Consider the following 22,235-nt stretch of genomic DNA (forward strand, 5'->3'; position numbering starts at 1 on the left):
CCCCTTTGAGTGATTCATAACTTTTTATTTTGGGGTGCATGTGTGTTTTTGTCTCAGTCTTATACATTTTGTTTCTAAAAACTGGAATTTGACTTTTCTGGAGTAGAAATCAATTCTTCCCCTTTTCCAGAGTTTGCCCAGCTTTTTTGGTGGATATTTCTGTGCTTATGCTATAAATTTAAAATCTTTTAGACTTGGGCTTTTTTCTAGACATAGGAGACGACTTCCTAATTTCTCTTGTCTGTGTAATTATTCTCTATTATTATAGCTCTTATATGTTTGACTTTTCGTAGGAAAAAGGAGGAGGGGGGCAGAAGAAGGCTCTAGATTTTAAGTCCCTGAAGTCTTCAGTTGGTGGGGTTTGCAAGCATGGTCAGATCCGCTTCCTCTCTGTGTCCTCATGTGTGATAAAAGCAGCAGTTAGTGACCAGAACACAGATTGCTAATATTGGAACAATGTCTTTATTAGTAACCTTGGCTTCTGCGAGTTGTTGGCAGGCCTCTGTGGAGGTATATCAGTGACTGACTGTATTATGAGCTGGGATGAGTAGACTCTGCTGCATAAGAGAGAGCTAAAGTCAGGGCTGTGGAAATGGCTCAGTTGGTATGTGCCTGCTGTATAAGCATGAAAAAGATCTGAGTTCAAATCCCTAGAAGCTTTGCCAGATGGTGTGGCATGTTTTTGTGACGCCAGTGGTGGGATAGGGGCAAAGAGCACTGGATCCTGGGGTTTGTTGATCTCCACACAGTTGAACCCCCCCCCCCCCCCCGCCCCCCACACATATATCAGAGTTACTCATGGAAACTGTCAGCCTCTGTCTAGACTACCCAGAACCTGAGTGGGCACATGGCAAAGGTTCTGCCAATGCAGTTGGTAAATGAATGTTAATTTCTGATGCTGCCTTTTCTGTTCTCTTTCTTTAACTAGTTTTTTGTGTTTGTTTTTGGTCTTTTTTGTTTGTTAACACTTTTCTGGCATATGAAATATGTTAGTAATGTAACTTAAAAATGCACTCTCGTGGCTTACCTAGGTTTATTTCATAAGAAATCTTCTATGTTCATGCAAGCAACCTCAGTTAAACTTTCACGTATGCCCACAAAGACACCAAAGTTAGTTTTGGGTTTAAGACAGGGTTTGTCTGTAGATCAGACTGACCTCAAACTCAGAGAGAGCTGCCTGCCTTTGCCTCCCGAGTGCTGGGATTAAAGACCTGTGACACCACTGCCTGGCTGACATCAAAGATGAAAAGAAGGGGTTCAGCGGGGGTACAAGTAGGGTAAGAGAAAGTAGTTGGGGGTTATACATACCAGAATTGCTTCAAGTATGGTATTATGAAAGAGATGTCATAGATTGTGCAGGTTTAGGGAGTATTTCCTCTGCTTTGTCTATCTAATATTTTAGTCTCTACCTTCTAAATATCTGTAGGCAAGTGTGCTTGTTTCTCTTTGGAAAGTACTGTTTCCTTGCCTCCCTCGTCCCCTGCCTTCTGTTGTGTCAGACTTAAAAGCTGGGCCAGATGTGGTCATGAAATTCCAGAGAGGAGGGTGACGGAAGTGGTGAATGTTTCCTAAGTGCTCAAGTTATTTGAGAGAATCCCCCTGCCTCCCCCCCCCCCCAACCTCTTTCAACTGCTGTACTGTATCCTTTAAAGGGCTTCTTTCTGCTGGTAGTCTTGCTGTGGCTCACATGCTAGCTAAGAAACCATAGTGGGACACACAAATATGATTTCACTAATCCTAACTTAAAATACACTGTAGGAAATACCCTTTAGAAAGAATTATGAGTTCTTGGTTGCAAAGGACAGAAAGTGTCTTTAACTTAATCAGAAAGAAAGAAAGCTTCTTAGGAAGTTCCTATCTTGGAAAGACATGTAGGAAACATGGAATGTCTAGGAGCTATTAGGGGCTGCAGTCTGCTTAGGTCACTTGCTATGCATGCTTCTCCTGCCCTGCCAACATCCTGAAGAATCTGTTCTCCTATACCTTGCTTCTAGTTCTGTAGGTTTCAGCATCTAACACAGAAAGTTAGGAAAGAAATACTTGCTTCTGATTTCCTGTAGTGTTTGCTGACTGGTCAGATCTTTGGAGCTGTGTCTACACATAGAAAAAAACATTGTGTTTTTGTTTTTAATATTATTTATTCAATTTTGTGTGTGTGTGTGTGTGTGTGTGTGTGTGTGTGTGTACTCTTGGACTTTTCAGCTTCCAGAGCTATGAATAGTTAATTTCTGTTGTTTATAAATTACCAAATCTAGTTGGGCATGGTGTGTACATTTGGTGGTTATGTGTTGGCTTTCTTTTCAACTTACTATATTTTCTTTTTGAGATTGTTTTCCCCTTTATTATTTCTGTGAACTCTAAAACGTAAGGAAACCACTTTGATTCCTTTTGTAGACATGACTTTATAATGCCTTTCTGGTCTTTTTTTTTTTCACTTTTTAAAATTATATATATATATTTTTTAAAAAAACAAACTATCTTTTTTCATTTTACATACTAATCCTGGTTCCCACTCCCTCCTTTCCTCCCATTCCCTACACCTTTCCCCCACTGCACCCCCGTCCACTCCCCAGACAGGGCAAAGCACTTTGCTCCAAGGAAGGACCAAGGCTTTTTACTATATCCAGCCTGAGCAAGGTATCTATCCAGAGAGAATGGGTTCCAAAAAGCCAATACAAGCAGCAAAGACAAATCCTGGTGCCACTGCCAGTGGACCTGCAGTCTGCCCCAGCCAGAAAACCCACATTTAGAGGGTCTAGCTTTGTCCTATGCTGGTTCCTTCCCTGTCCGGCTGGAGTTGATAAGCTCCCCTTAGCTCAGATAAGCTGTTTCAGTGGGTGTCCCCACCATGGTCTTGACTTCTTTGCTCATATTCTCCCTCCTCCCACTCTTCAGCTGGACTTTGGGAGCTCAGCCCAGTGCTCCGGGGTGGGTCTCTGCCCCTGTCTTCATCAGTTGCTGGATGAAGGTTCTATGGTGACATTTAAGATAGTCATCAATCTGATTACAGAATGCCCTTTCGTTCTATGACATTAGATTCAGATAAGCGTTGATTACAAAAATTGATGCGTTATCTTTTGTTCAGAATTACTGATTGCTAACTTTGCTTTAGTAATGTATATACAGAATAGGTATATATTGGTTTTTCTCTACAGGGTCTCTCTGTAGCCCTGGCTATCCTGGAACTCACAGAGACCCACCTGCTTCTGCCACCCCAGAGCTGGGATTAAAGGTGTGTGCCACCACCTCCCAGCTGCTATTTTTCTTTTCTTTTTGGTCTTAAAAAATTTGTTGCAAAAGAATTCATTACAAAAGAGAATCCTAGAGAGTCTTACCAAATCCATAGCATTGTTATTATGGTCGCTGCTGCTTTCTTTTTTGAGATAGTGTCTCACTCTAGTCCTGTCTGACTTCAAACTCATTACATAGACCTGGCTGTCTTCTGTGCGTTGTGTTTACAAGTGTATTGTGATAACACGCATTCACCATGTCACTCAATGGGCTTTTTTTTTCTTCAAGTAATCAAAGTATGTCTTCATGTTTTGTCTTTTTAAAAATAATAGCATTTTCTTTCTCTATCTTAAAAAAATTAGAATAGTTTAAAGTTGCCCTATGGACTTACAGTTAAATCCTTGCTATAGTCTTTCTTTTAGGTTTGGTTGTAAATTCACAGGCTGTTGATGAGATGAAGCATTTGAAATGTTTTACAGATTGGTATCGTATCTCACTATGCCAGTATTTCCTTCCTTGTCTGACGTGAACTCTAAAATTACACGAACACTTTCTCCCTGTTTCCTGATAGTTCCAGAGTTGTAGTTTCCTTTAAAAAAAAAATTCTCTGTGAAAGAAAACTGACCAAGCATTTCAATATTTTTTTAAAAAAGAAAAAAAAAACTGCAGTAGTTAAAAGGTATAAAGTTCCTAATATTTTGCTGTGTTTTTCTCCTAGTTTTATATTGTCCCAAGGATATACCCACTCTGTTACATGATTAGGACACAAGTATGTTGTGTCATACTGTTTAATTTTCTTTTTTTTTTTTGAAAACAGATTTTTTTTATATAATATATTCTGTTTATGGTTCCCCTCCCCCAACTCTTCTCAGTCCCTCTCATTCAAATTCACACCCTTTCTCTCTCTCATTAGAAAACAGAGACATCTAAAAAGTAGTAGAGTAAAATAATACGAAAGTCAACAAACTAGAATAGGACAAAACAAACAAACAAAAAATGAAGAGAAAGAGCCAAAGGAAAACACAAGCAACACATAGACTCAGAAACACACTCATTTGCTCCCACAGAAACCATAGAAACACCAAGCTGGAAACTCTAATATATCTGCAAAAGATCTATGTTCTCTATTTTAGTTTATTCACAAGCCTGCCCTCAGTTCTATAAATCTCACTGTGCTTGAGCACATTTTCTCTCTCTCTCTCTCTCTCTCTCTCTCTCTCTCTCTCTCTTTCTTTCTTTCTTTCTTTCGCTTTTTGTCGTGTCACACACAGACACCCAACCCCCAGGGTTTCTTCTTGTAGCCCTGGTTGTTGGTTATCAGGAACTCTGATCTGCCTGCCTCTGTCTTCTGAGGGCTGGGATTAATGTGCGCCACCACTGCCGGCCACTGGGGTTGAGCACATTTGATGCTCATCAGTCTCTCCCTCTCCTGGAGTTTCCTCCTGATCTGCTTGATTGTGAACTAATGGTTTCCTTTTCTAGCCTGTCTGAGATGCCCCTTACCATTCTTCTTGGGATTCTCATTTCTTCTCTTTCAAATGGGCTTCCCCAATTTCTAGAACCTATCATCACCTTTCCATGATTTTCTACTTTCACTCAGCATTTTTTACAACTTCCTGTGACAGTGTATGGAAAACAGGAGGACTTGTAGCTTAACCAATGCTTGTATTATCTACTCACCGTGGTTTATAGTCTGTCTTGGTACAGCGTTCTAGGCTGGAAGTAGTTTTTCCTGAAGATCAGACTTAGTGTAGTTATTTTTAGAAGCTGGTGCTGTTAATGGTAGTATCTTTGCCTTTTTGTTTTTATGCTATTTCTTTTCTAGCAGATTTTGGGGTCTTGTGATATTTTTGGCATTTTTAAATTACATAAAGATATGTGTGTTTCTTTTAAGTCAATTTTATTGACTTTATTTATTCCTTCATCTTGATAAACTCATGTTGGGCCTGATTAACTGGTAGAATGCTTTTCTAACATGCATGAGGCTCTAGGTTTAATCCCCAGACCTGCATAAAACCAGTTTGGTGACACATACTTGTAATCCCAGTATTCCAGGGATGGAGGGATGGGGGCATGGTCAGAAGTTCAGGTTTATCTACCACCACCACCACCAAAAAAAAAAAAAAAAAAAAAANNAGTACATTATTGGGGCTGGAGAGATGGCTCAGAGGTTAAGAGCTTTGCCTGCTCTTCCAAAGGTCCTGAGTTCAATTCCCAGCAACCACATGGTGGCTCACAACCATCTGTAATGAGGTCTGGTGCCCTCTTCTGGCCTGCACCACAGACAGAATAAATAAATAAATATTAAAAAAATTAAAAAAAAAGAGTACATTATTGCTTATGCTTTTTGTGGTAATCTGTATGAGCTGGGTGCACATGGGAATTGCTAAGATTGCATTTTCAAGACATTATTATTAATTTATTAGGCTGAAGACAGAAGAGATGAAAATAGTTTTTGATATAGTCGGTTCTACTTCAGATTGTATAAATCTATGTAATGTAATGATTATTAATAAATAACATGAAATTGGAGAGGATATGCATTTGGGTTGTTAATAGTATTTGAGATTGGAGAATATCAAATGTTTTAGTTCTTAATATTATTGTAATTTGAAATGTTAGCTCATTTTTGTTAATGGTGGCTTTTTGTTTGTTTTGTTTTAAGGTTTTTGGATTCAAAACATAAAAACCATTACAAGATATACAATCTGTAAGTATGTTTTCTTATTTGTATGTATGCTAAAATAGCTAAGTAAAAGTTATTTCTTTGTTGGAGTTAAAAATATATTTGAATAGCACTGGATTCCTCAAATAGTTGAAGTCCGATAGAGAGGGTTGTTGAATCTAGAAAGTGTGGTAGAGCTGCAGCAGTGCTGGCAGATTCATGCTACTTGATCTGCCTTAAAAGACTTGGCATCTAGCCCATCCTTGAGCCCATAATCATGTGATAATTTGAAATGTAATCCACAGCAGAGCTGCTGTTAATGTTAATGATGGCTTCTGTGGAGGCAGACTCCAGGGTGGACAGACTTTGTGTCCTCTGTGCTTGTTGGTCAATTGAAACAGCTATTTGAATATTCTTTGTGTATAATCTAAAGAAGTTACCCAGCATTGTTTAATTGTCTGGTGTAGGATTTTAGGGATTTTCCTTTAGAAATTGTAGACTTGTCTTTAAACCTGTGCTTTCTTTTGACTTTTGGAGTAAAGATGTGAAAAAGAGAAAGGAAAAAAGAAAAAAAAGCATTAAACATTTTTGTCTTTGAACACCTTTCTTATTTTCCCCAAATACTGAGCATTTTTTTAATTTTAAAAGTTGTATAAATTATCATTTCTCTATATGCCTTTTGACTTATATCTATAATTTATACAGCAGGGGAATTTTATGCATTGTTAAATACCTATTAGCAATTTTTATTTTCTATAGACTTTATCAAGTATAAGCGCAAGTATTCTCCGCTTCCAGTGGGCATTTGATTGGGGGGGGGGGTCTGTTGAGACAAGGTTTTTCTAAGTAGTCTTGACTGTCCTGGAACTTGCTCTGTAGACCTGGCTGGCTTCGAACTCACAGAGATTTGCCTGCCTCTGTCTCCCCAGTGCTGGAATTGAAGGTGTGTTACCACCATTGTCTGGCAGGCATTTGAATTTTTATCCAGAGGATTTTCTGTGCCTTGTTAAATTGCTGAATGTTGTTATTTTTCTTTCAATCTTTAATAATATTTTTATTTTGATAAGAGTTAGCAGTATTGATGTGCAGTAGTCAATATTGTTTTTTGTAGTTTTTGTTGACTTCAGATTCAGAAAGGTGGAGCCCTTTAGTTAGGGGCATCCCTTTAGTCATCATAAAATATATAGCTATAGTGCTCAGAAGGATACTTTCAGTCCTCAAGTGGCATATAGTTAATGTGAAAGTTAAGCTGAGTATTATAGGACTGAGCAGTGGAAGCTGTAGACATAGGAACTGGGCCCCATAGGAAAGTTTTGTAAAGGGCGGGATGTTTAAGATGTGATTACTTCTGATACCTTCTTTGTTCTCCTCCTCCCTGTTACACACCTGGTTTGGAGTAGACAAGCTAACAACACCAGGAGTTTGCTTTCTTTCAATTTTAGGGCTGCAGTTATATGTGCTATATCTTTCATTGCATATACATACATTTGAAGATCTTGAAAAATTTCAATTAGGCTTTTCTGCTAATCAAAATCCATAGGGGTTATCTATTAGGCTGAGGAGTGTAGAGCATGGCAAGTGGTCTTTGAGATATGGAGATAAATTGTTTTTGGCAGGTGGTGGTTTTTGCTGGCTTAGGTGGGGTTATAATAATAAAAGGTGCGTAGGACAGCCACAAAACTGTGTGTTGAACAGCTGCATTGGGAAGCTGACTAAAAAAAGGACAAGAACTGTTGAAAGCTGGAATTCATTAAATGAATCATTTCGGACTCGCACTGTCAGGACTGGAGATTTAGAGTCCCAGTAGGGAAGTAGAAAGACACTAGAAGACACGTTTTGCCTGTGTTGAAATTTTATGCCTGTTTGACATATCCAAAGAACAGGGAGGAAATTCTTTTCATTCCCGTGTATAGTGGCTTCCTGCTTCTAGAATTTAGGGATTAGGTTTATGCTATCTCCTTTGTTCTATTTTAAAATGGTTAAAGGTGACCTTCAGTCAGAGCCTAGAAACTGACTCCCTGTTTCTAAGCATTTGATTTGCAATTTAAGGAACTATCTCTTTTTTTTAGGTGAGAATAACCTTTAGTGCATATTAACTTATTCCCATGTCACCTGTACAGAGGCTTTCAGAATGGCAAAGGAACTGAAAGATCATTTAGTAGAACCTTCTTACCTTACAGATAGTGAATCAGGCCTAGGGAAGTTAAGTGAGTTGGCCAATGACACATAGTTTTACATCCGGTAACAGGTTACCCACGCCTGCTTGTCAGGTCTTTGTTTTTCTTCTCCATGTTTTATTCACTTCAAAAGTTTCAACATCTACGAAATTGAGTGTTTTAGTTTCCTTCCTTCCTTCCTTCCTTCCTTCCTTCCTTCCTTCCTTCCTTCCTTCCTTCCTTCCTTCCTCCCTCCCTCCCTCCCTCCCTCCCTCCCTCCCTCCCTCCCTCTCTCCCTCCCTTCCTCCCTCCCTTTCTTTTTTTCTGAGACAAGGTTTCTCTGTAGCCTTGACTGTCCTGGAACTCACTCTGTAGAGTAGAGCTCAAACTCACAGAGATCTGCCTGCCTCAGCCTCCTGAGTGCTAGGATTAAAGGTGCGCACCACCATGGCCAGGCTGTTTTAATTTCTAGTACTTCTTTTCCTTTGCTTTCTATGTGTCTGGTTTTAGGTAACTGAGACTAGCAACAGCAGATATTTTTGTTTTACTTCTTTTTGTCTTAGGATCGCAATTATATGTGGTATGTATTTTTTCTTGGAATATTTGAAAATCTTATTTTTCATCGGACATACCCATAATTAGTAGTTTATGAAACTTTTTATGACAGCTGTTGTGTATGGACAAAGAACTCCTTCTAGAAGCTTTCTGATAATCACTTGTTTATATTTGAGTTTCCTTGGATATTCATTAACTATTTTAAGAAAGGGCAACACTCGTTATTTAGTCTTTTTTTTTTTTTTGGAATGATGTTTCATTTTTTGTTTCTCCATGTTAGAGAATATACAATTTTAAGTTTTATTTTCATGAGTATTTGATATAGTTCTTGGCAAATATTTAGGTTTGTTATTTATCTGTTAAGATTTTCTTTGTGTTGGGTGTTGGTGATGCACTCCTTTAATCCCAGCACTCAGGGAAGCAGAGACAGGTGGATCTCTGTGAGTTCCAGACCAGCTTGGTCTACAGTGTGAGCTCCGGAACAGCAAACAAACAAAAATTTCCTTTGTAAAGTAGAGCAATAGCTTTATTGTAAAGAGTAAAGAAGAGAGCTTCCTACCCACGGAGTCTTAGTTCTCTGCAAACTTCTCTTTAACCTTGCTCCTTCCTCTACGGTCTGTATCCACCTTTTAAAACCTTTCTCTTTTATTGCTTCCTCATTTCTTTTCCTATAAGCCAATTTAAGGTAAGGACAAAGATGTCATTTGAGTTTTAATTATAAAGAATTTTAAATCTCAGTTATTTGCTATCTTTCATTTTAGTATGTTGAGTGACTTACTGTTAACATGCCGTAAGAAACAAAAAAACACCTATGTGAATTTTGGCTATATAGCAGAGATTTTTAATAAGACGGAAGTCTTCTTTCCTTGTTGACCCTTCTGTTAAGCACTGTTCCATGTGCGGCCTCAGCATGTAGTGTGGCTGACCATGCTCGCCCTCTCAGAGCTGCATGCTTTTTCTTCTTTGTATGTGGGGGATATAAACTGCCACATGATTGTGAGGATGAGAACACAAATGTTATTGTAAGGTGTGTATATTTCATAGACATTGAGTTGTCTTTATTTTCGCTTCCATATCATCATCTTAACTGATCCATTAGAACCATTTGTGATGGTAATCTTAAGCAGTTCCCACTAAAACAGGCTTTTGAGAGTATTTGCTCTGTCTTTCTCTGGGGTACTCTTTTATTTGTTGGGGTGTAGCCCTCTTTGCACCTGCTAGGCACGTGCTATCCCAGACCCTAAACCAGCCATTTGGAAGTCCTGAACAAGCGTGGGAGATTGAGACAACTAAGTGTCTCCAGGATTCCTGTCTATGCTCCACTATGGGTTCTTTACCACTGTGTCTCTCAGAAGAGCAGATCCTGGCTGCCCTGCGTGGAATTCCAACACTTGGGAGGTAGTGGGAAGAGGAGTTCAAGGCCAGCCTTGGGTATATAAGATTCTGACTCAGAAAAAACAAATGAGAAGGAAAGGAAAATGTAAATGCTCTCTTTTGTGTGTCAGTTCTCTTCTTCCTGTCTCATTTTTATATAAGCAAACACAAGATTATTTAGCATGGATGCATATTTCATTATCTAATAAAATTTTTTCTTTAGCGAAACAATACATACACTAATAATACACTAAAAGGAAAAAGCTTCTTTTGTTTTGTATGATAATACAAAAGTTGATTTGCCTCAGTCTGACCAGTTAGAAATCCAATGGGCTGTAGTTCATGTATGAGTTGTTCAGTCTTCATGTGAATTGGTTTTGAGACTTTAAAGTTGAGGAGTTGTGTAGATTCCAGATACATACTGCAAGTCCACACACAGCTGCTTATTTGGAAATCTTGGATCAGCTACATTTCCATATGTAGAAATTTTCAGCTTTCAAAAAAAAAATGATAGAGGAGCATATCCTTTTGTTACCCAAGTAACCATGTGGTGGATTGGCTAGGACTCGGCGTGAACCTGGATGTAACTGTGTTATTAAGCAGCCTCGGATTGGTCTCTTAAAACTGAGATTACATACTTAAAACTTCGGGATTTGGGTTTTTGGGCTAAGGAGTAATGGAACGTTATTTGTTTTAAAATGCTAGCTTTTGTTTTCAGTAATTTCCTTTCTTGTTTTTTTGAGCCCCGCCTGGCCTAGAACTCACTGAATAGCAGACTGATCTTAACGATGCAATCTTCCTGTCACAGTTTACCAACACTCCTAGCTTTTAGTAATTCTTTAATGTCTGATTTGTTGGTAGTTGGAGTCACCAGGATGCTGCTGACCCCACTAAAATGTGGGGTGCCCCCTTGAGCCCATTAATCTTTATTTCATAGTCTGTTAATTTAAAGGGAGCCAGTTGCATAATAACAGCCGCTAGTGTTACTGTGAAGATATAATGCTGCCAGCTTTTGCTATTCTGATTCGGTTTGTTTTACTTAGTTACTTTATTGTGATCTGATACTAAAATTTGTACACTGAGATCATTGATAAAGATGACATTTGTATATAAAAGGATAAAGGTTTGGCTTACCATTTTTAGTAAGCATTATGTTAAGTAAATTAGTATCAGTCCATTGTCTTTTACATTTTCTTTGTTCTTTTGTTTTCACTGTCTCTAGCATGTCTGTTTTAAATAATGGTTTAAGATTATATATGATCATCTGCAGATAAAAATAATATTAAAAGTAGCTATTCACAGGTATTTGTGAAATAAACACTTTTTAAAGGCATGTACAGTCTTCATCCAAGAAATGTACAGGGCCAGTGCAGTTGAATTCCTAGTGTTGTGTGTTGATGTCACAAACTGTATGAACAAATATATGTACTCTAATTGCATGCATGCATTTAACCTTTTTGTTAAGCCTTGGTTTTCTTAATTATCAAATAATAATAATGGTGCCTATGTAAGCATTCTTGAAATTAACTGAAATAGTGAACATAAAAACACTTAGCCGAATGCCTGGCATAGTATAAAGGTGAATAAATGTTGGGATAATTATTCTTCCTTTAAAGTTTGAAAGGTAACTTTATGCCACATTTAAACTTTCTTGTAGATGTGCTGAAAGACATTATGACACCGCCAAATTTAACTGCAGAGGTATGTATAAATGTAACCATAGTGTATTGTGTAACTTAAGACAAATAGACTATCTTCTACTGCCTCGTTGATAGTTATCGGATTATTGAGATAAAAATCTTAAGAATGGCCTTTGCTTTAAAAAGTGGATTTAATTTCAGAGTTGTTCTTTAGGTTATATAAATCTACCAAAATTGTCAGGAAAGCTACATCAAAGAGTAGATTGAGAATCAGGGGAGATCACTAGGCTAAACTAAGATAAGGGAAACTTACTGACTCTTTGGGGCAGTTGGTGCCCCAAAACAATTACAGGAAGACAGCAGAACTGTTTTAAGTTTGCTCTATAGAAGACTGACATAAAAGAGGAAAGGATAGAGCAGCTTGGTTCATTCTGTCCGAGAGCCTGCAGAGACTACCATGGACACTGTAAAGGATGGATTGATGTTTGTCATCCAGCATGCACGTTAACCATGGTCTGAGAACTGTGAAGCATGAAGGACCGAGTAAGAACAATTTACTAGGAATGTTTCTTTTGTAGGATAGATGTAAGCTACTGCTTTTTAGGAAGCATACCACAGTTGAAGTTTACTTAATTTTAAATGTACATTTTAACCGACTCTCTTGAATGGTCTTGTATGCCACTGGGGAAATAAGATGGGGGCACAGTTGGACAGATGATTGAGTGAAAGCTAGCCTGCTACCTTGTAACTGCGTGCCCTCGTGTACCAGAGAGCTCTCCTTTCACAGAGGGGATCAGGTGAACAGTTCTTATCCCACTTTATGATGGCTCAGTTGAGATATATCGTAATTTCTGCATATTAGATAGTATAGCAGATAACTAGAACAATATCCATCAGGATTATTATTTTATTTTTTAAATTTTAAGGCAATGTCTCAGTGTCCCAGAGTGGCCTTGAACTCCTTTGTGTAACTGAGGTGACTTCAGACTTCTGAATCCCTGGTCCTTTTGGTTTCACCTCCTAAGTTTTGGGATTACAGATGTTCACCTCATCATCAGCTGTGTGTTTATGCAGAGCAGGGATTAAGCAAGCACTTGGCAAACTGAGTTACATCCCTAGAGTTCTCGTTAGAATTTAAGAATCTCTGTAGAGAAGCATTAAGACAGACCCTAGTGAGATAAAAGTGAAGAGGGCTAGAGCCGAAGCCTTGTTTCTAGACAAAAGCACCACCCCCACAAAGCTCAACTCTGCCTGTCTGAAGATAGCTTAGATTCTTAATTCATGTGAAAATAATCTGAAACTGAATTTGGTAAATTTTACTAGTTTTATGCTTTTTATGAGTCATTAGTTTCAGGGGATATATATATGCACATATATGCTTTTCAAGCTATGGATATACAGTTACAGTATTTGTGAGACTATTTTAAAAATAAGACCCATAGGCAGCCGGAGGCAAGTGAATCTCTATGAGTTCAAGGCCAGCCTGGTCTACAGAGAGAGTTCCTAGACAACCAGAACTACACACAGTGAAACCCTGTCTTGAAAAATCAATAATAATAATAATATATTTTCGTATAACTTATCATAATAGTATTTTTATTACTAGGTATAACATCAGTCTTTTCCATAGTTGACTCTATTAATAATCTATACTTTCCTTAGAACACGTTTTGTGGTGATGCAGTAATGTCTGTTACTGCTCCTTCTGTTAGAAGTTACTCTTTGACAAGAGGCCTGGGTGACATCCATTTGCATTCAGCTGTACTGATATGCTGTGTCATGTTCCCTTCGTGTAGCAGATTTCTCCTCTGTAGAGCAAAGAGCACAACACTTGGGTTGTGAATGTTTCCTTGGCTAATGAGTACATTTAAGAATTAATAAAAGGCTTTTATTAAAAAGCTAGGTTAATAAGCAGTAAGTTAAATTTTCCTTAAAGTTAGGCTTCTTTTAAGTAGCAGTAAGTTTATATATAACATTTTTAAAGTTAACCTACTTTTTAATGAAAAATTTAGGATATCTTTTCTTACACTGAGGTTATCTTTTTGCAACAGTTGCACAGTATCCTTTTGAAGACCATAACCCACCACAGCTAGAACTTATCAAACCCTTCTGTGAAGATCTTGACCAGTGGCTAAGTGAAGATGACAATCATGTTGCAGCGATCCACTGTAAAGCTGGAAAGGGACGGACTGGTGTCATGATTTGTGCATATTTATTGCATCGGGGCAAATTTTTAAAGGCACAAGAGGCCCTAGATTTCTATGGGGAAGTAAGGACCAGAGACAAAAAGGTAAGCTGTATTACTAATTTTCCTTTCCCTCTTTGTGGACCCAAGAATTTAGTGGGAAACAGGTTTTTTCCCCTCTTGCTTTAATGAGATTTAACTGAAAAATAAAAGTCTGATCCACTTAACAGTGCGCCCAGGTGATATTTTGAGAAATGTTACATTGTCATTACCACAGCTTTATCCACTTACTATATCCCTCACCCGTTGGCTTCCCTGTACGGAGAGCAGTTGAGATCTGCTTGGCAACTGCTAAGCACACAATGCTATATGCTGTTGACTGTTTCTGCTATGCTGTGCAGTCTAAGTGTTCAGGTCCTATTTTTAACTAATAGAAGTTATTTGTATACATCTCTCCCTTTAAGAGATGAGCTAATACCTATTTTTAAATCTTTTTATTTTGTTGAGGTAGGATCTTTCTATATAGTTGAGGCTGACCCTCTGAAGTGTAGCAATTATTGAAATATGCCAATGCTTCCAGTTTGTAATCAGTTCATTGAGTGTTTTTCCTCATGTTGCTGTTTTCTAATAATACTAGCAAACTTACCCACTAATTATAATGGAAATCTTTATAAGGCTTAATTAAATAAAAGGATATATTTATAAAAATTGTAATCTTGATATTTCAGAGGCATACATGAAAACAAGATGTATTTTGCTGATAACTTGGATGCCATTACCTAGTAAAGCATGATATTCAATTTCATAGTAAATAAAAACATTTTCTGGTATGAATATTTTAATATAGTTAACTAATCAAAGATTCATTGATTCAGAAAACTAAAGACTGTTGAAAATGAATGACATGTTTAGTAAGTAGTACAATTTAAAGCAAAAGCAAATTCTTGTAATGCTTTTTTTAGAGGACCCATTTCTTTGGAAAGTAAGTTGAAAAGTGTTTGATACAAAGAAGTTTTGTGCATTTCTTCTCCAAAGAAAAGGCCTAAACTACTCCAGATAAATTGAAAAACTCTGGGTAGCAGTGAATATGGCCCAACACAAGATCATAAATTTACAAAAGGTTGGACTGTTTACAATCTTTTGTAATCCAATTGCATGGTTCTGGAGTGTGGACTTTGTAAGGACAACATCATTTTGCAATGTCAAAGAGTTGTACATGGCTGCTCTAGGAAGTAAGACAACTTTGAAAATTGATTCTAGTATTAAACTTGTTCTTTTGCCACTCTCCCTTCTGTCTCCCTCTCATCCTCCTTTCTCTATCCACCCCCCACCCCCCCACCCCCGTTCTTTCTTTATTTTTCTTTTAAGTCCTAATTTTATCTAGCTCAGTTTTGGATCATAAATAGAAGTCATCCCTGTTATGCTCCTGTTTCTTTACAAAGTGTCTTGAGAATCTCTTGATTGAAAGTCTTGGCTCTCATGAATTTGGGTCTTTCACAGAAGTAGGCTTTCCATAACAAATCCTGCATAGGATATAATTTAAAACTTGTGTTTATTAGTAGGAAAACTTTTTGTAACAGTAGACAAGGCTCTTGTAGGATTAATGTGATCTTGTTGCCCAGTGCAGCAGTGAGCATAAATACCATGGCAGAGATCATTTACCTTTCCTGGTGCAGGAGAACCAGAGGTGGTGTAGGTAAAGCATGCCTACGGTGGTCCATGCAGAGGTGTAGGTAAAGCGGTTGTGTATGGAGGTTTCTTCCTCAAGAGCAGATCTTTCTTAGCCATTTTTATTTGACTTTTTTTTTTTAAAACATTGAGATTTTTTTTCAATACAGGTTTTTGAGATTATAATTAAATTATGAGTGGTGTGTGTGTGTGTGTGTGTGTGTATGTGTAAATACCATCAGCTGATCTATGTTTTCAGTGCTGACCACTGAATTGGTATTGGATAACCAATTGTACTCTTTCCTCCCAGTGGAAGAATATACCTCCCCCTCTCAACATTCCTTAGTTGCCAGTAGATCTTTCTCTAGGGTTGAGACCTAGTGAGCTTTCCCCTTCCACACTAACATCTATTGTCCTCCTTGTTCAACTCATGTTTGGGAAGTCATGTTGATGAGACTTTATGTGTGTAGCTCAACCAAGTCCCTGATCCTCCGACTCTTAGTCTTTCTAACCCCTTGTCTGCAGTGATCCCCAAGCCTTAGGTACAGGAGTTGTGTTATGGATGTCTCAGTTGGGCCTGGAAACTGCATTTTGATCTCTTGTGGTTTTCTGTAATGGTTTCCTGTTGCAAAGAGAAATTACCTTGATGAGGGGTGAGGACTATACTTATCTCTTGGTATAAAAATAAATATTTAGAATGTAGTTAGGGATTATGCTTATTTAGTAAATTAGTGGTTTAAGTTCTTTTCCAAGATCCATGGCTTCCCTGACCCCAGGTAGTTGGGCTAGGGTTTTTGTTTCTTTTTTTCTTTCCGTTTTTCTGGACAGGGTTTCTCTTTGAAGCCCTGGCTGTCCTGGAAATTGATCTGTAGATCAGGCTGGCTTCAGAGACCCACCTGCCTCTGCATTCCAAGTGCTGGGACTAAAGTGTGTACTACCACTGCCCATCAGTTGACTAGGTTTCTAGTACCAGGCAAAGTTTCTCTTTCTTAAAGAGGATCTTTAAAAATTATTTATATATTTTGGTGGTGGGGCCTGGGAGATAGAGGGAAGCAAGGCTATGTCACCATTTTCAAAACCTTTTCTTGACCTTTTCAAATAGGGCTCTATAATATTTGTTGATTATTTATTCATTTTATAATGTGTATGCATTTTATGGCCTGTCTCATAGTTTAGAGAAAAATGTTATTTTTGGAAAAGTAGATGAGATTATTTGATTAAGGTCCTGTGACTGTATTAACCTTCTCTCCTGCCATTAAGAGCCTCAGATATTTGGCTTTACTTTTTTTCCCTTTTTTTCTCTCTCCACTTGTTCTTTTGTGATGGTGAGAATTGAGCCTAGGGCTTGGGAAAGTCTTCCTCATGTTCAAGGATAAGAGTAGAGTTCAGAGGCACTTAAACTTTCCTGTAAGTTTTCTGTTTCCAGTCCGGGTTAGGTACAGGATGCGGGTTAGGTACAGGGTGCAGGTTGGGTGTAGGATGCAGGTTAGGTACAGGACCAGGTTAGGTGCAAGATGCAGGTTAGGTACAGGATGCATGTTGGGTGCAGGATGCAGGTTAGGTACAGGATCAGGTTAGGTGCAAGATGCAGGTTAGGGACAGGATCCAGATTAGGTGCAGGGTTTAGGTTAGGTACAGGATCCAGGTTAGGTACGGGGTTCAGGTTAGGTGCAGGAGGCCCAGGTCAGAAAGTGAGGTCATGTTAATCTGCCAGTGCAAAGACTATTATAACCTGGTAACAATAGCTTGTTTGCCTCTAGAGAGGAAGAGAGGGTGTTTGTGGAAATGACAGGAAGTCTTGGGGAATATGACAGAGTGGGGCCAGACTGCAAAGACAGTTAAGGAAGTATTTGTGAGAGTGAAATGTGAAGCCCTACTGTCATTTAATAAAATGGGATACCTGTGTCCTTAGTAGAACTGCTCTGGGCAGCAGGCACTCTCCATTCTTTACCATGGCCCCCAAATGAAGATGATAGACTAATGTAGATAGAAAATGCAAAGTGGTCCACATTGTTAGAGATGTGGCTGGTACATCTGATGTTTAGCTATTGCATTATAAGGAGATTCCTTAAGTAATTTAGCATCTTACCGTTACATCAGTAGGATTTACTGTGCTTACCTGATGTATGTGATTAATACACTGAAACAGTGTTTTGGATAAATTATACATGGATTTTTAAAAAAACTTATACACATTTCCTACCTTTATTCGTTCATTTATTTAAAGACAGGAAAGAGTTTACGAACAGATGCTGTTGACCAGGCCGTGTTTTGCTAAATGGTTTTATTTGCATTTTAAGTTGCAATAGTTTTAGAAAGCCAGATGCAGATAAAAAGCCTCAAGATACCCCTACCTCAGAAATGCTTCTTTATAGAATATGTAAAGGCCCAGAAAAGTGAACTCTTGTGATCAGAATTATACGTACATGACAGCATTTAGAGTACAAGCAAGCCCCTCGCCATGTTGTTGTTCAGTTTCTTTGTATAGGGTCAAGTTTTCAAGTTCTGAACTGCAGAAGAACTTGAGCTGTTGAGGATATTACCTCTTTCCAGGCTCTGCTGAAAGGTTCTGTAATGCTGATAGTGTTTGAAAGGCTCCTCAGTCTTATGTCTTTCTTTACAAACAAATGTGTTTAATAAAAACAGGGTGAAATGGTTTGTCTTGTAAATATAATCTGAGCATTTCCTTACAGTTTTTGCAGTTAATTTTCTTAAAACTTTAAATGTAAAGAAAATGAAATCAAGAGATAGTTGTTTTCTCTCATGTGAAGGACCTAGATTGGAGGTGTGCATGTGTGCATACTGTCAAACTAGAAAGGAGACCTTTGGGGGAAGAGGAGATTTCAAGGGAAAATGGGGAGGGGAAAGTCAGCTGCATGACACAGTGCAGAAGCAGCTATCTGGGGGAGGGAGATGAGTCAGTAGGAAGTGCAGTGATTCCCGTGTGTGTGGAAGTGCCATAATGAGACACATTATTAACAACAAATAAATAGTAAAACAAGCTTTAAAGGCACCCTCATCTGCCCGGTGATCAGAGCAGCAGTGACATGATGGATGCTTGAGCTTGTTTTCATCACAAGAAAACAGATGAGGATGATAGCCGTTTAGAGTACCTTATAATTAATAAATATAATTGATTACTCTGAGTGATTTCATTCTAAAGCTTGTGACAGTACACACAATGGAATTTTGCTTAAAATTCCATAATAAAAAATTCCATAATTAACCTAGCATTTTGTATGCCAGCTAAGAATCCCCCCAGTCTCACGTTTACCCACTTGTCATTTAGGTTGAGCCTGTGGATTTGCATTTGTGTGATTGTGATTGTAGATGACTGGAGGGGAACACTTTAAAAATCCATTTTGTGGTTTGTGTGGAGTTGGTTTTACTTGAATGGCCTTTTTCTTTCTTTTTTTTTTTTTCTGTATTTTCTTAACTTTAACTGTGAAGGTACCATAACAAGCTGAAGAAAACTATGCTCTGGTGAGGAATCTTTTTCTTCTTACTTTAAAAGAGGAGACATTTGGCATATTGTTTTGAAAATCTTGTGGACTTTGCATAGCTTCTCGAAATACTATGACTAGGTCTTGACATATAGACATGGTGCAGATTTAATATACAAGCTAATCATAAAATATAGCATTGTATTCTTGATGTCTAAACAATGCTTTAGGTTTTGAACGGTGCAGAAAAGTCCAGCAGTTGATACATCCTATAAAGAAAAATGTCTCAAGGGTGAGATAACTGCTCAAGAGAACAAAGACTCTTATCTTTTATTCAGTCAAACAAAACAAATATATTACTCCATTTCCCTGGAAATTATTTACTTGTATAGTTGATATTTTAATTAATTAATTTATTTTTTGTTTTTGTTTTGTTTTGTTTGTTTGTCTTTCAAGACAAGCTTTCTCTGTGTAACAGTCCTGACTGTCCTGGAACTCACTTTGTAGACCAGGCTGGCCTCAAATTCAGAGATCATCGACCTGCCTCTGCCTCCCAAGTCTGAGTCATGGAGATTCAGATATTGGTTTTGAGCAAGTTTTTAGCATGTGTAGCATGTTAAAAATATTTATTAAAATAGAGGCAACAAGGGATATATTTGGGTAATCCCAGCACTTGGGAGATAGAGACAGGAGGATCAGGAGTTCAAAGTCATCGTGAGATACTGCAGCATGATTGAGGCTAGTTCTGCCTTGGTGTGGGGGGTATCGAGACTATCATGATTAGCTATGGTGTTAAAAAGGCATGTAATCTCAGCTATTTGGGGGTTGAGGCAGTAGGATAACCACTCTGAGGCCAGAGTCTTAAATGAGACCCTGTCTTAAAAATAATATGTGGCTGGGCGGTGGTGGCGCACGCCTTTAATCCCAGCACTTGGGAGGCAGAGGCAGGCGGATCTCTGTGAGTTCGAGGCCAGCCTGGTCTACCAGATCTAGTTCCAGGACAGGCTCCAAAGCTACAAAGAAACCCTGTCTCTAAATAAATAAATAAATAAATAAGTGATAATATATACCTTGCAATGTTATGAGAATGATAGAAATCGATTTTGAATATTAGAAAGTAGCTACAATAATTACTATTTTGTGTTATAACAATAATATCCAAGCTATAAGAACCACATTTCTTATTGAATTACTGCCTTGTGATTTATTTTGTTCATTCAGAAATGCCAATCTCCCCTTTCAAGCAAATACTTTTAGATTGAAGAATTTACATTATTAATAAGTTTAGACATGGAAAATGTTTGCCAGTTCACTGGAAAAGTTTGTTCAAATAGAAAGTGCTTAAAAAAAATCCAAGTTGTAAATTTATCTTGGAGAAGATGATCTAGACTAAATGCATGGAAGATAAACATATATTACATATTGTGTTGTGATATGCTAATCTAGCATAGTAGTCTTATGACAGTATTACATATCTAAAAACTGTTTGTAATTCATACTCTTTTGTTTGTTTGGTTGGTTTTTTTGAGACAGGGTTTCTCTGTTCAACAGTCCTGGCTGTCCTGGAACTCACTTTGTAGACCAGGCTGGGCATGAACTCACAGAGATCCACCTGCCTCTGCCTCCCAAGTGCTGAAATAAAAGGCGTGCGCCACCACCGCCTGGCCTGTAGTTCTTAAATCTGTTTTTCAAGAGTCAACCCGGCCTGGTGGCACATACCTTTAATCCCAGCACTTAGGAGGTAGAGACAGGCTGATGTCTAAGAATACAAGGTCAACCTGGTCTACAGAGAGAGTTCCAGTACAGCTAGGGCTACAAGAAAAGTCCTGTCTTGAAAAACCAAAAGAAAAAAAGAAATTAACATTAAATAGCCAATGCTTAAAATTAATCAATGAAACATAAACTAAGAAAATGTAAATTTCCAAAGCAGATGACAGGTCTTCAGTGTCTGAATAGCATTACATATAATTGTATATATAATTATATATATTATATATCATAAAACTAATCAAAGATGTCACTTTACGTAAATATAGGAAATACTCCACATGGACACTTAGCATTTATGAACTCATGTGCCAAATGGAATCAAATACATTAAGCAAAAGCTAGAAAATTAAAATAAAAAGTTAGAGAACTATTTAAATTCTTGAATATACTCAGAGGAGGCACAAAGCAAGACATGGATACTGTGCAGAAAGTAATAATCCTTCCCACAAGCCTTGAAAGTAGAAACTGATTACCTCATTCTTGAGGACAGTTGAGTAGAACTGCAGTTTAAAGTTTAATTCAAGTCCTTATGGAAATGTAAAACCATTTTCTTAATTTTTGAGCCATTGAAGAAAGATACATTCACATTAAGATTAACCAGTAGAAAATAAAGATAAAAAGTGATTGAAATGGGGAAACAGCAAATGACTTGGGTTAGTAATCAAAACACTGACTAGAAAGCCAGAACTAGTGTGAGTGGTTGTTAGGGCCAAATCTGGACTTTGATAACTGAATAGATGTGTGAGAATCAAAGATGAATAGTGTAAATGGAGTTTTGTCTCCTATTATACTTGCATGTAGCGAGGTATTTGAAATCCTAGCTGGTGCATGGAACTCCAGCCTCCTATTGCTGCCTAAGGCCTTGGCATGGTGCAGGCCTTCTCTGTGCATCACTACTGCCTTCCAGCAATGGGTGTGCGTGGTCACACACTGCAGCTGATTTGTGTATTGTTTACCGGTCCATTGGATCTTTTCTAAAGGACCAAGCATGTAAATGCCGGTGTTATCAGCATCCTACCCATCACTTGAGGAAACCTAAAATATAGAGAACCATTTATTGCTGTATACAAATGTGCAGCAAAAATAGAGATCAAGAGAAAAATATCATCTGAACCTCATCAGCTACTAACTTGACAACGTGGTCTTATTGACATGCATTTGGTTTCTTTTAGTTAATTTATTTAAAGTTTTTGTGGTGGGAGTCTCATTATGTGGCCTCGGTTAACTTTGACCTGAATGCCTCTACTTTCCAAGAGCTAGAATTGCAGACATGTGCTACCACATGCTTTTTACAACTTAAAGTTTTTTGATTTAATCTTTTGACTAGAAGTAAATTTATATGGTTTAGAAGTTTATGTTGTTAAAACAGCAGCAGCAGTTATGGTCTTCATCTATCTCCTGTCTACTCTTCCCTTAACTTGCTTGCTATGCTATCTCCTCTCCACCCCCCCCCCCCCAAAAAGAGGTTTTCTCTGTGTTAACAGCTCTGTCCGGAAACTCACTCTGTAGACCAGGCTGGCCTCCAGTACACAGAGATCTGCCTGCCTT

The 22,235-nt window shown here is 38.0% G+C and overlaps 1 protein-coding gene across 1 annotated transcript in view; it reads left to right on the forward strand.

The window, feature by feature from the left end:
* The window catches only part of Pten (phosphatase and tensin homolog), a 49,393-nt gene that overhangs the window by 12,128 nt on the left and 15,030 nt on the right, over positions 1-22,235 (forward strand). Inside the window, exon 2 of the mRNA XM_050160972.1 lies at positions 5,897-5,941. The gene's annotated coding sequence lies outside the window, so the exon portion shown is untranslated. The remainder of the gene's footprint in view (positions 1-5,896; positions 5,942-22,235) is intronic.

Source organism: Alexandromys fortis, unplaced genomic scaffold, assembly GCF_014885135.2.
Source record: "Alexandromys fortis isolate MF-2015 unplaced genomic scaffold, M_Fortis_MF-2015_v1.1 scaffold_10, whole genome shotgun sequence".
Lineage (NCBI taxonomy): Eukaryota > Metazoa > Chordata > Mammalia > Rodentia > Cricetidae > Alexandromys > Alexandromys fortis.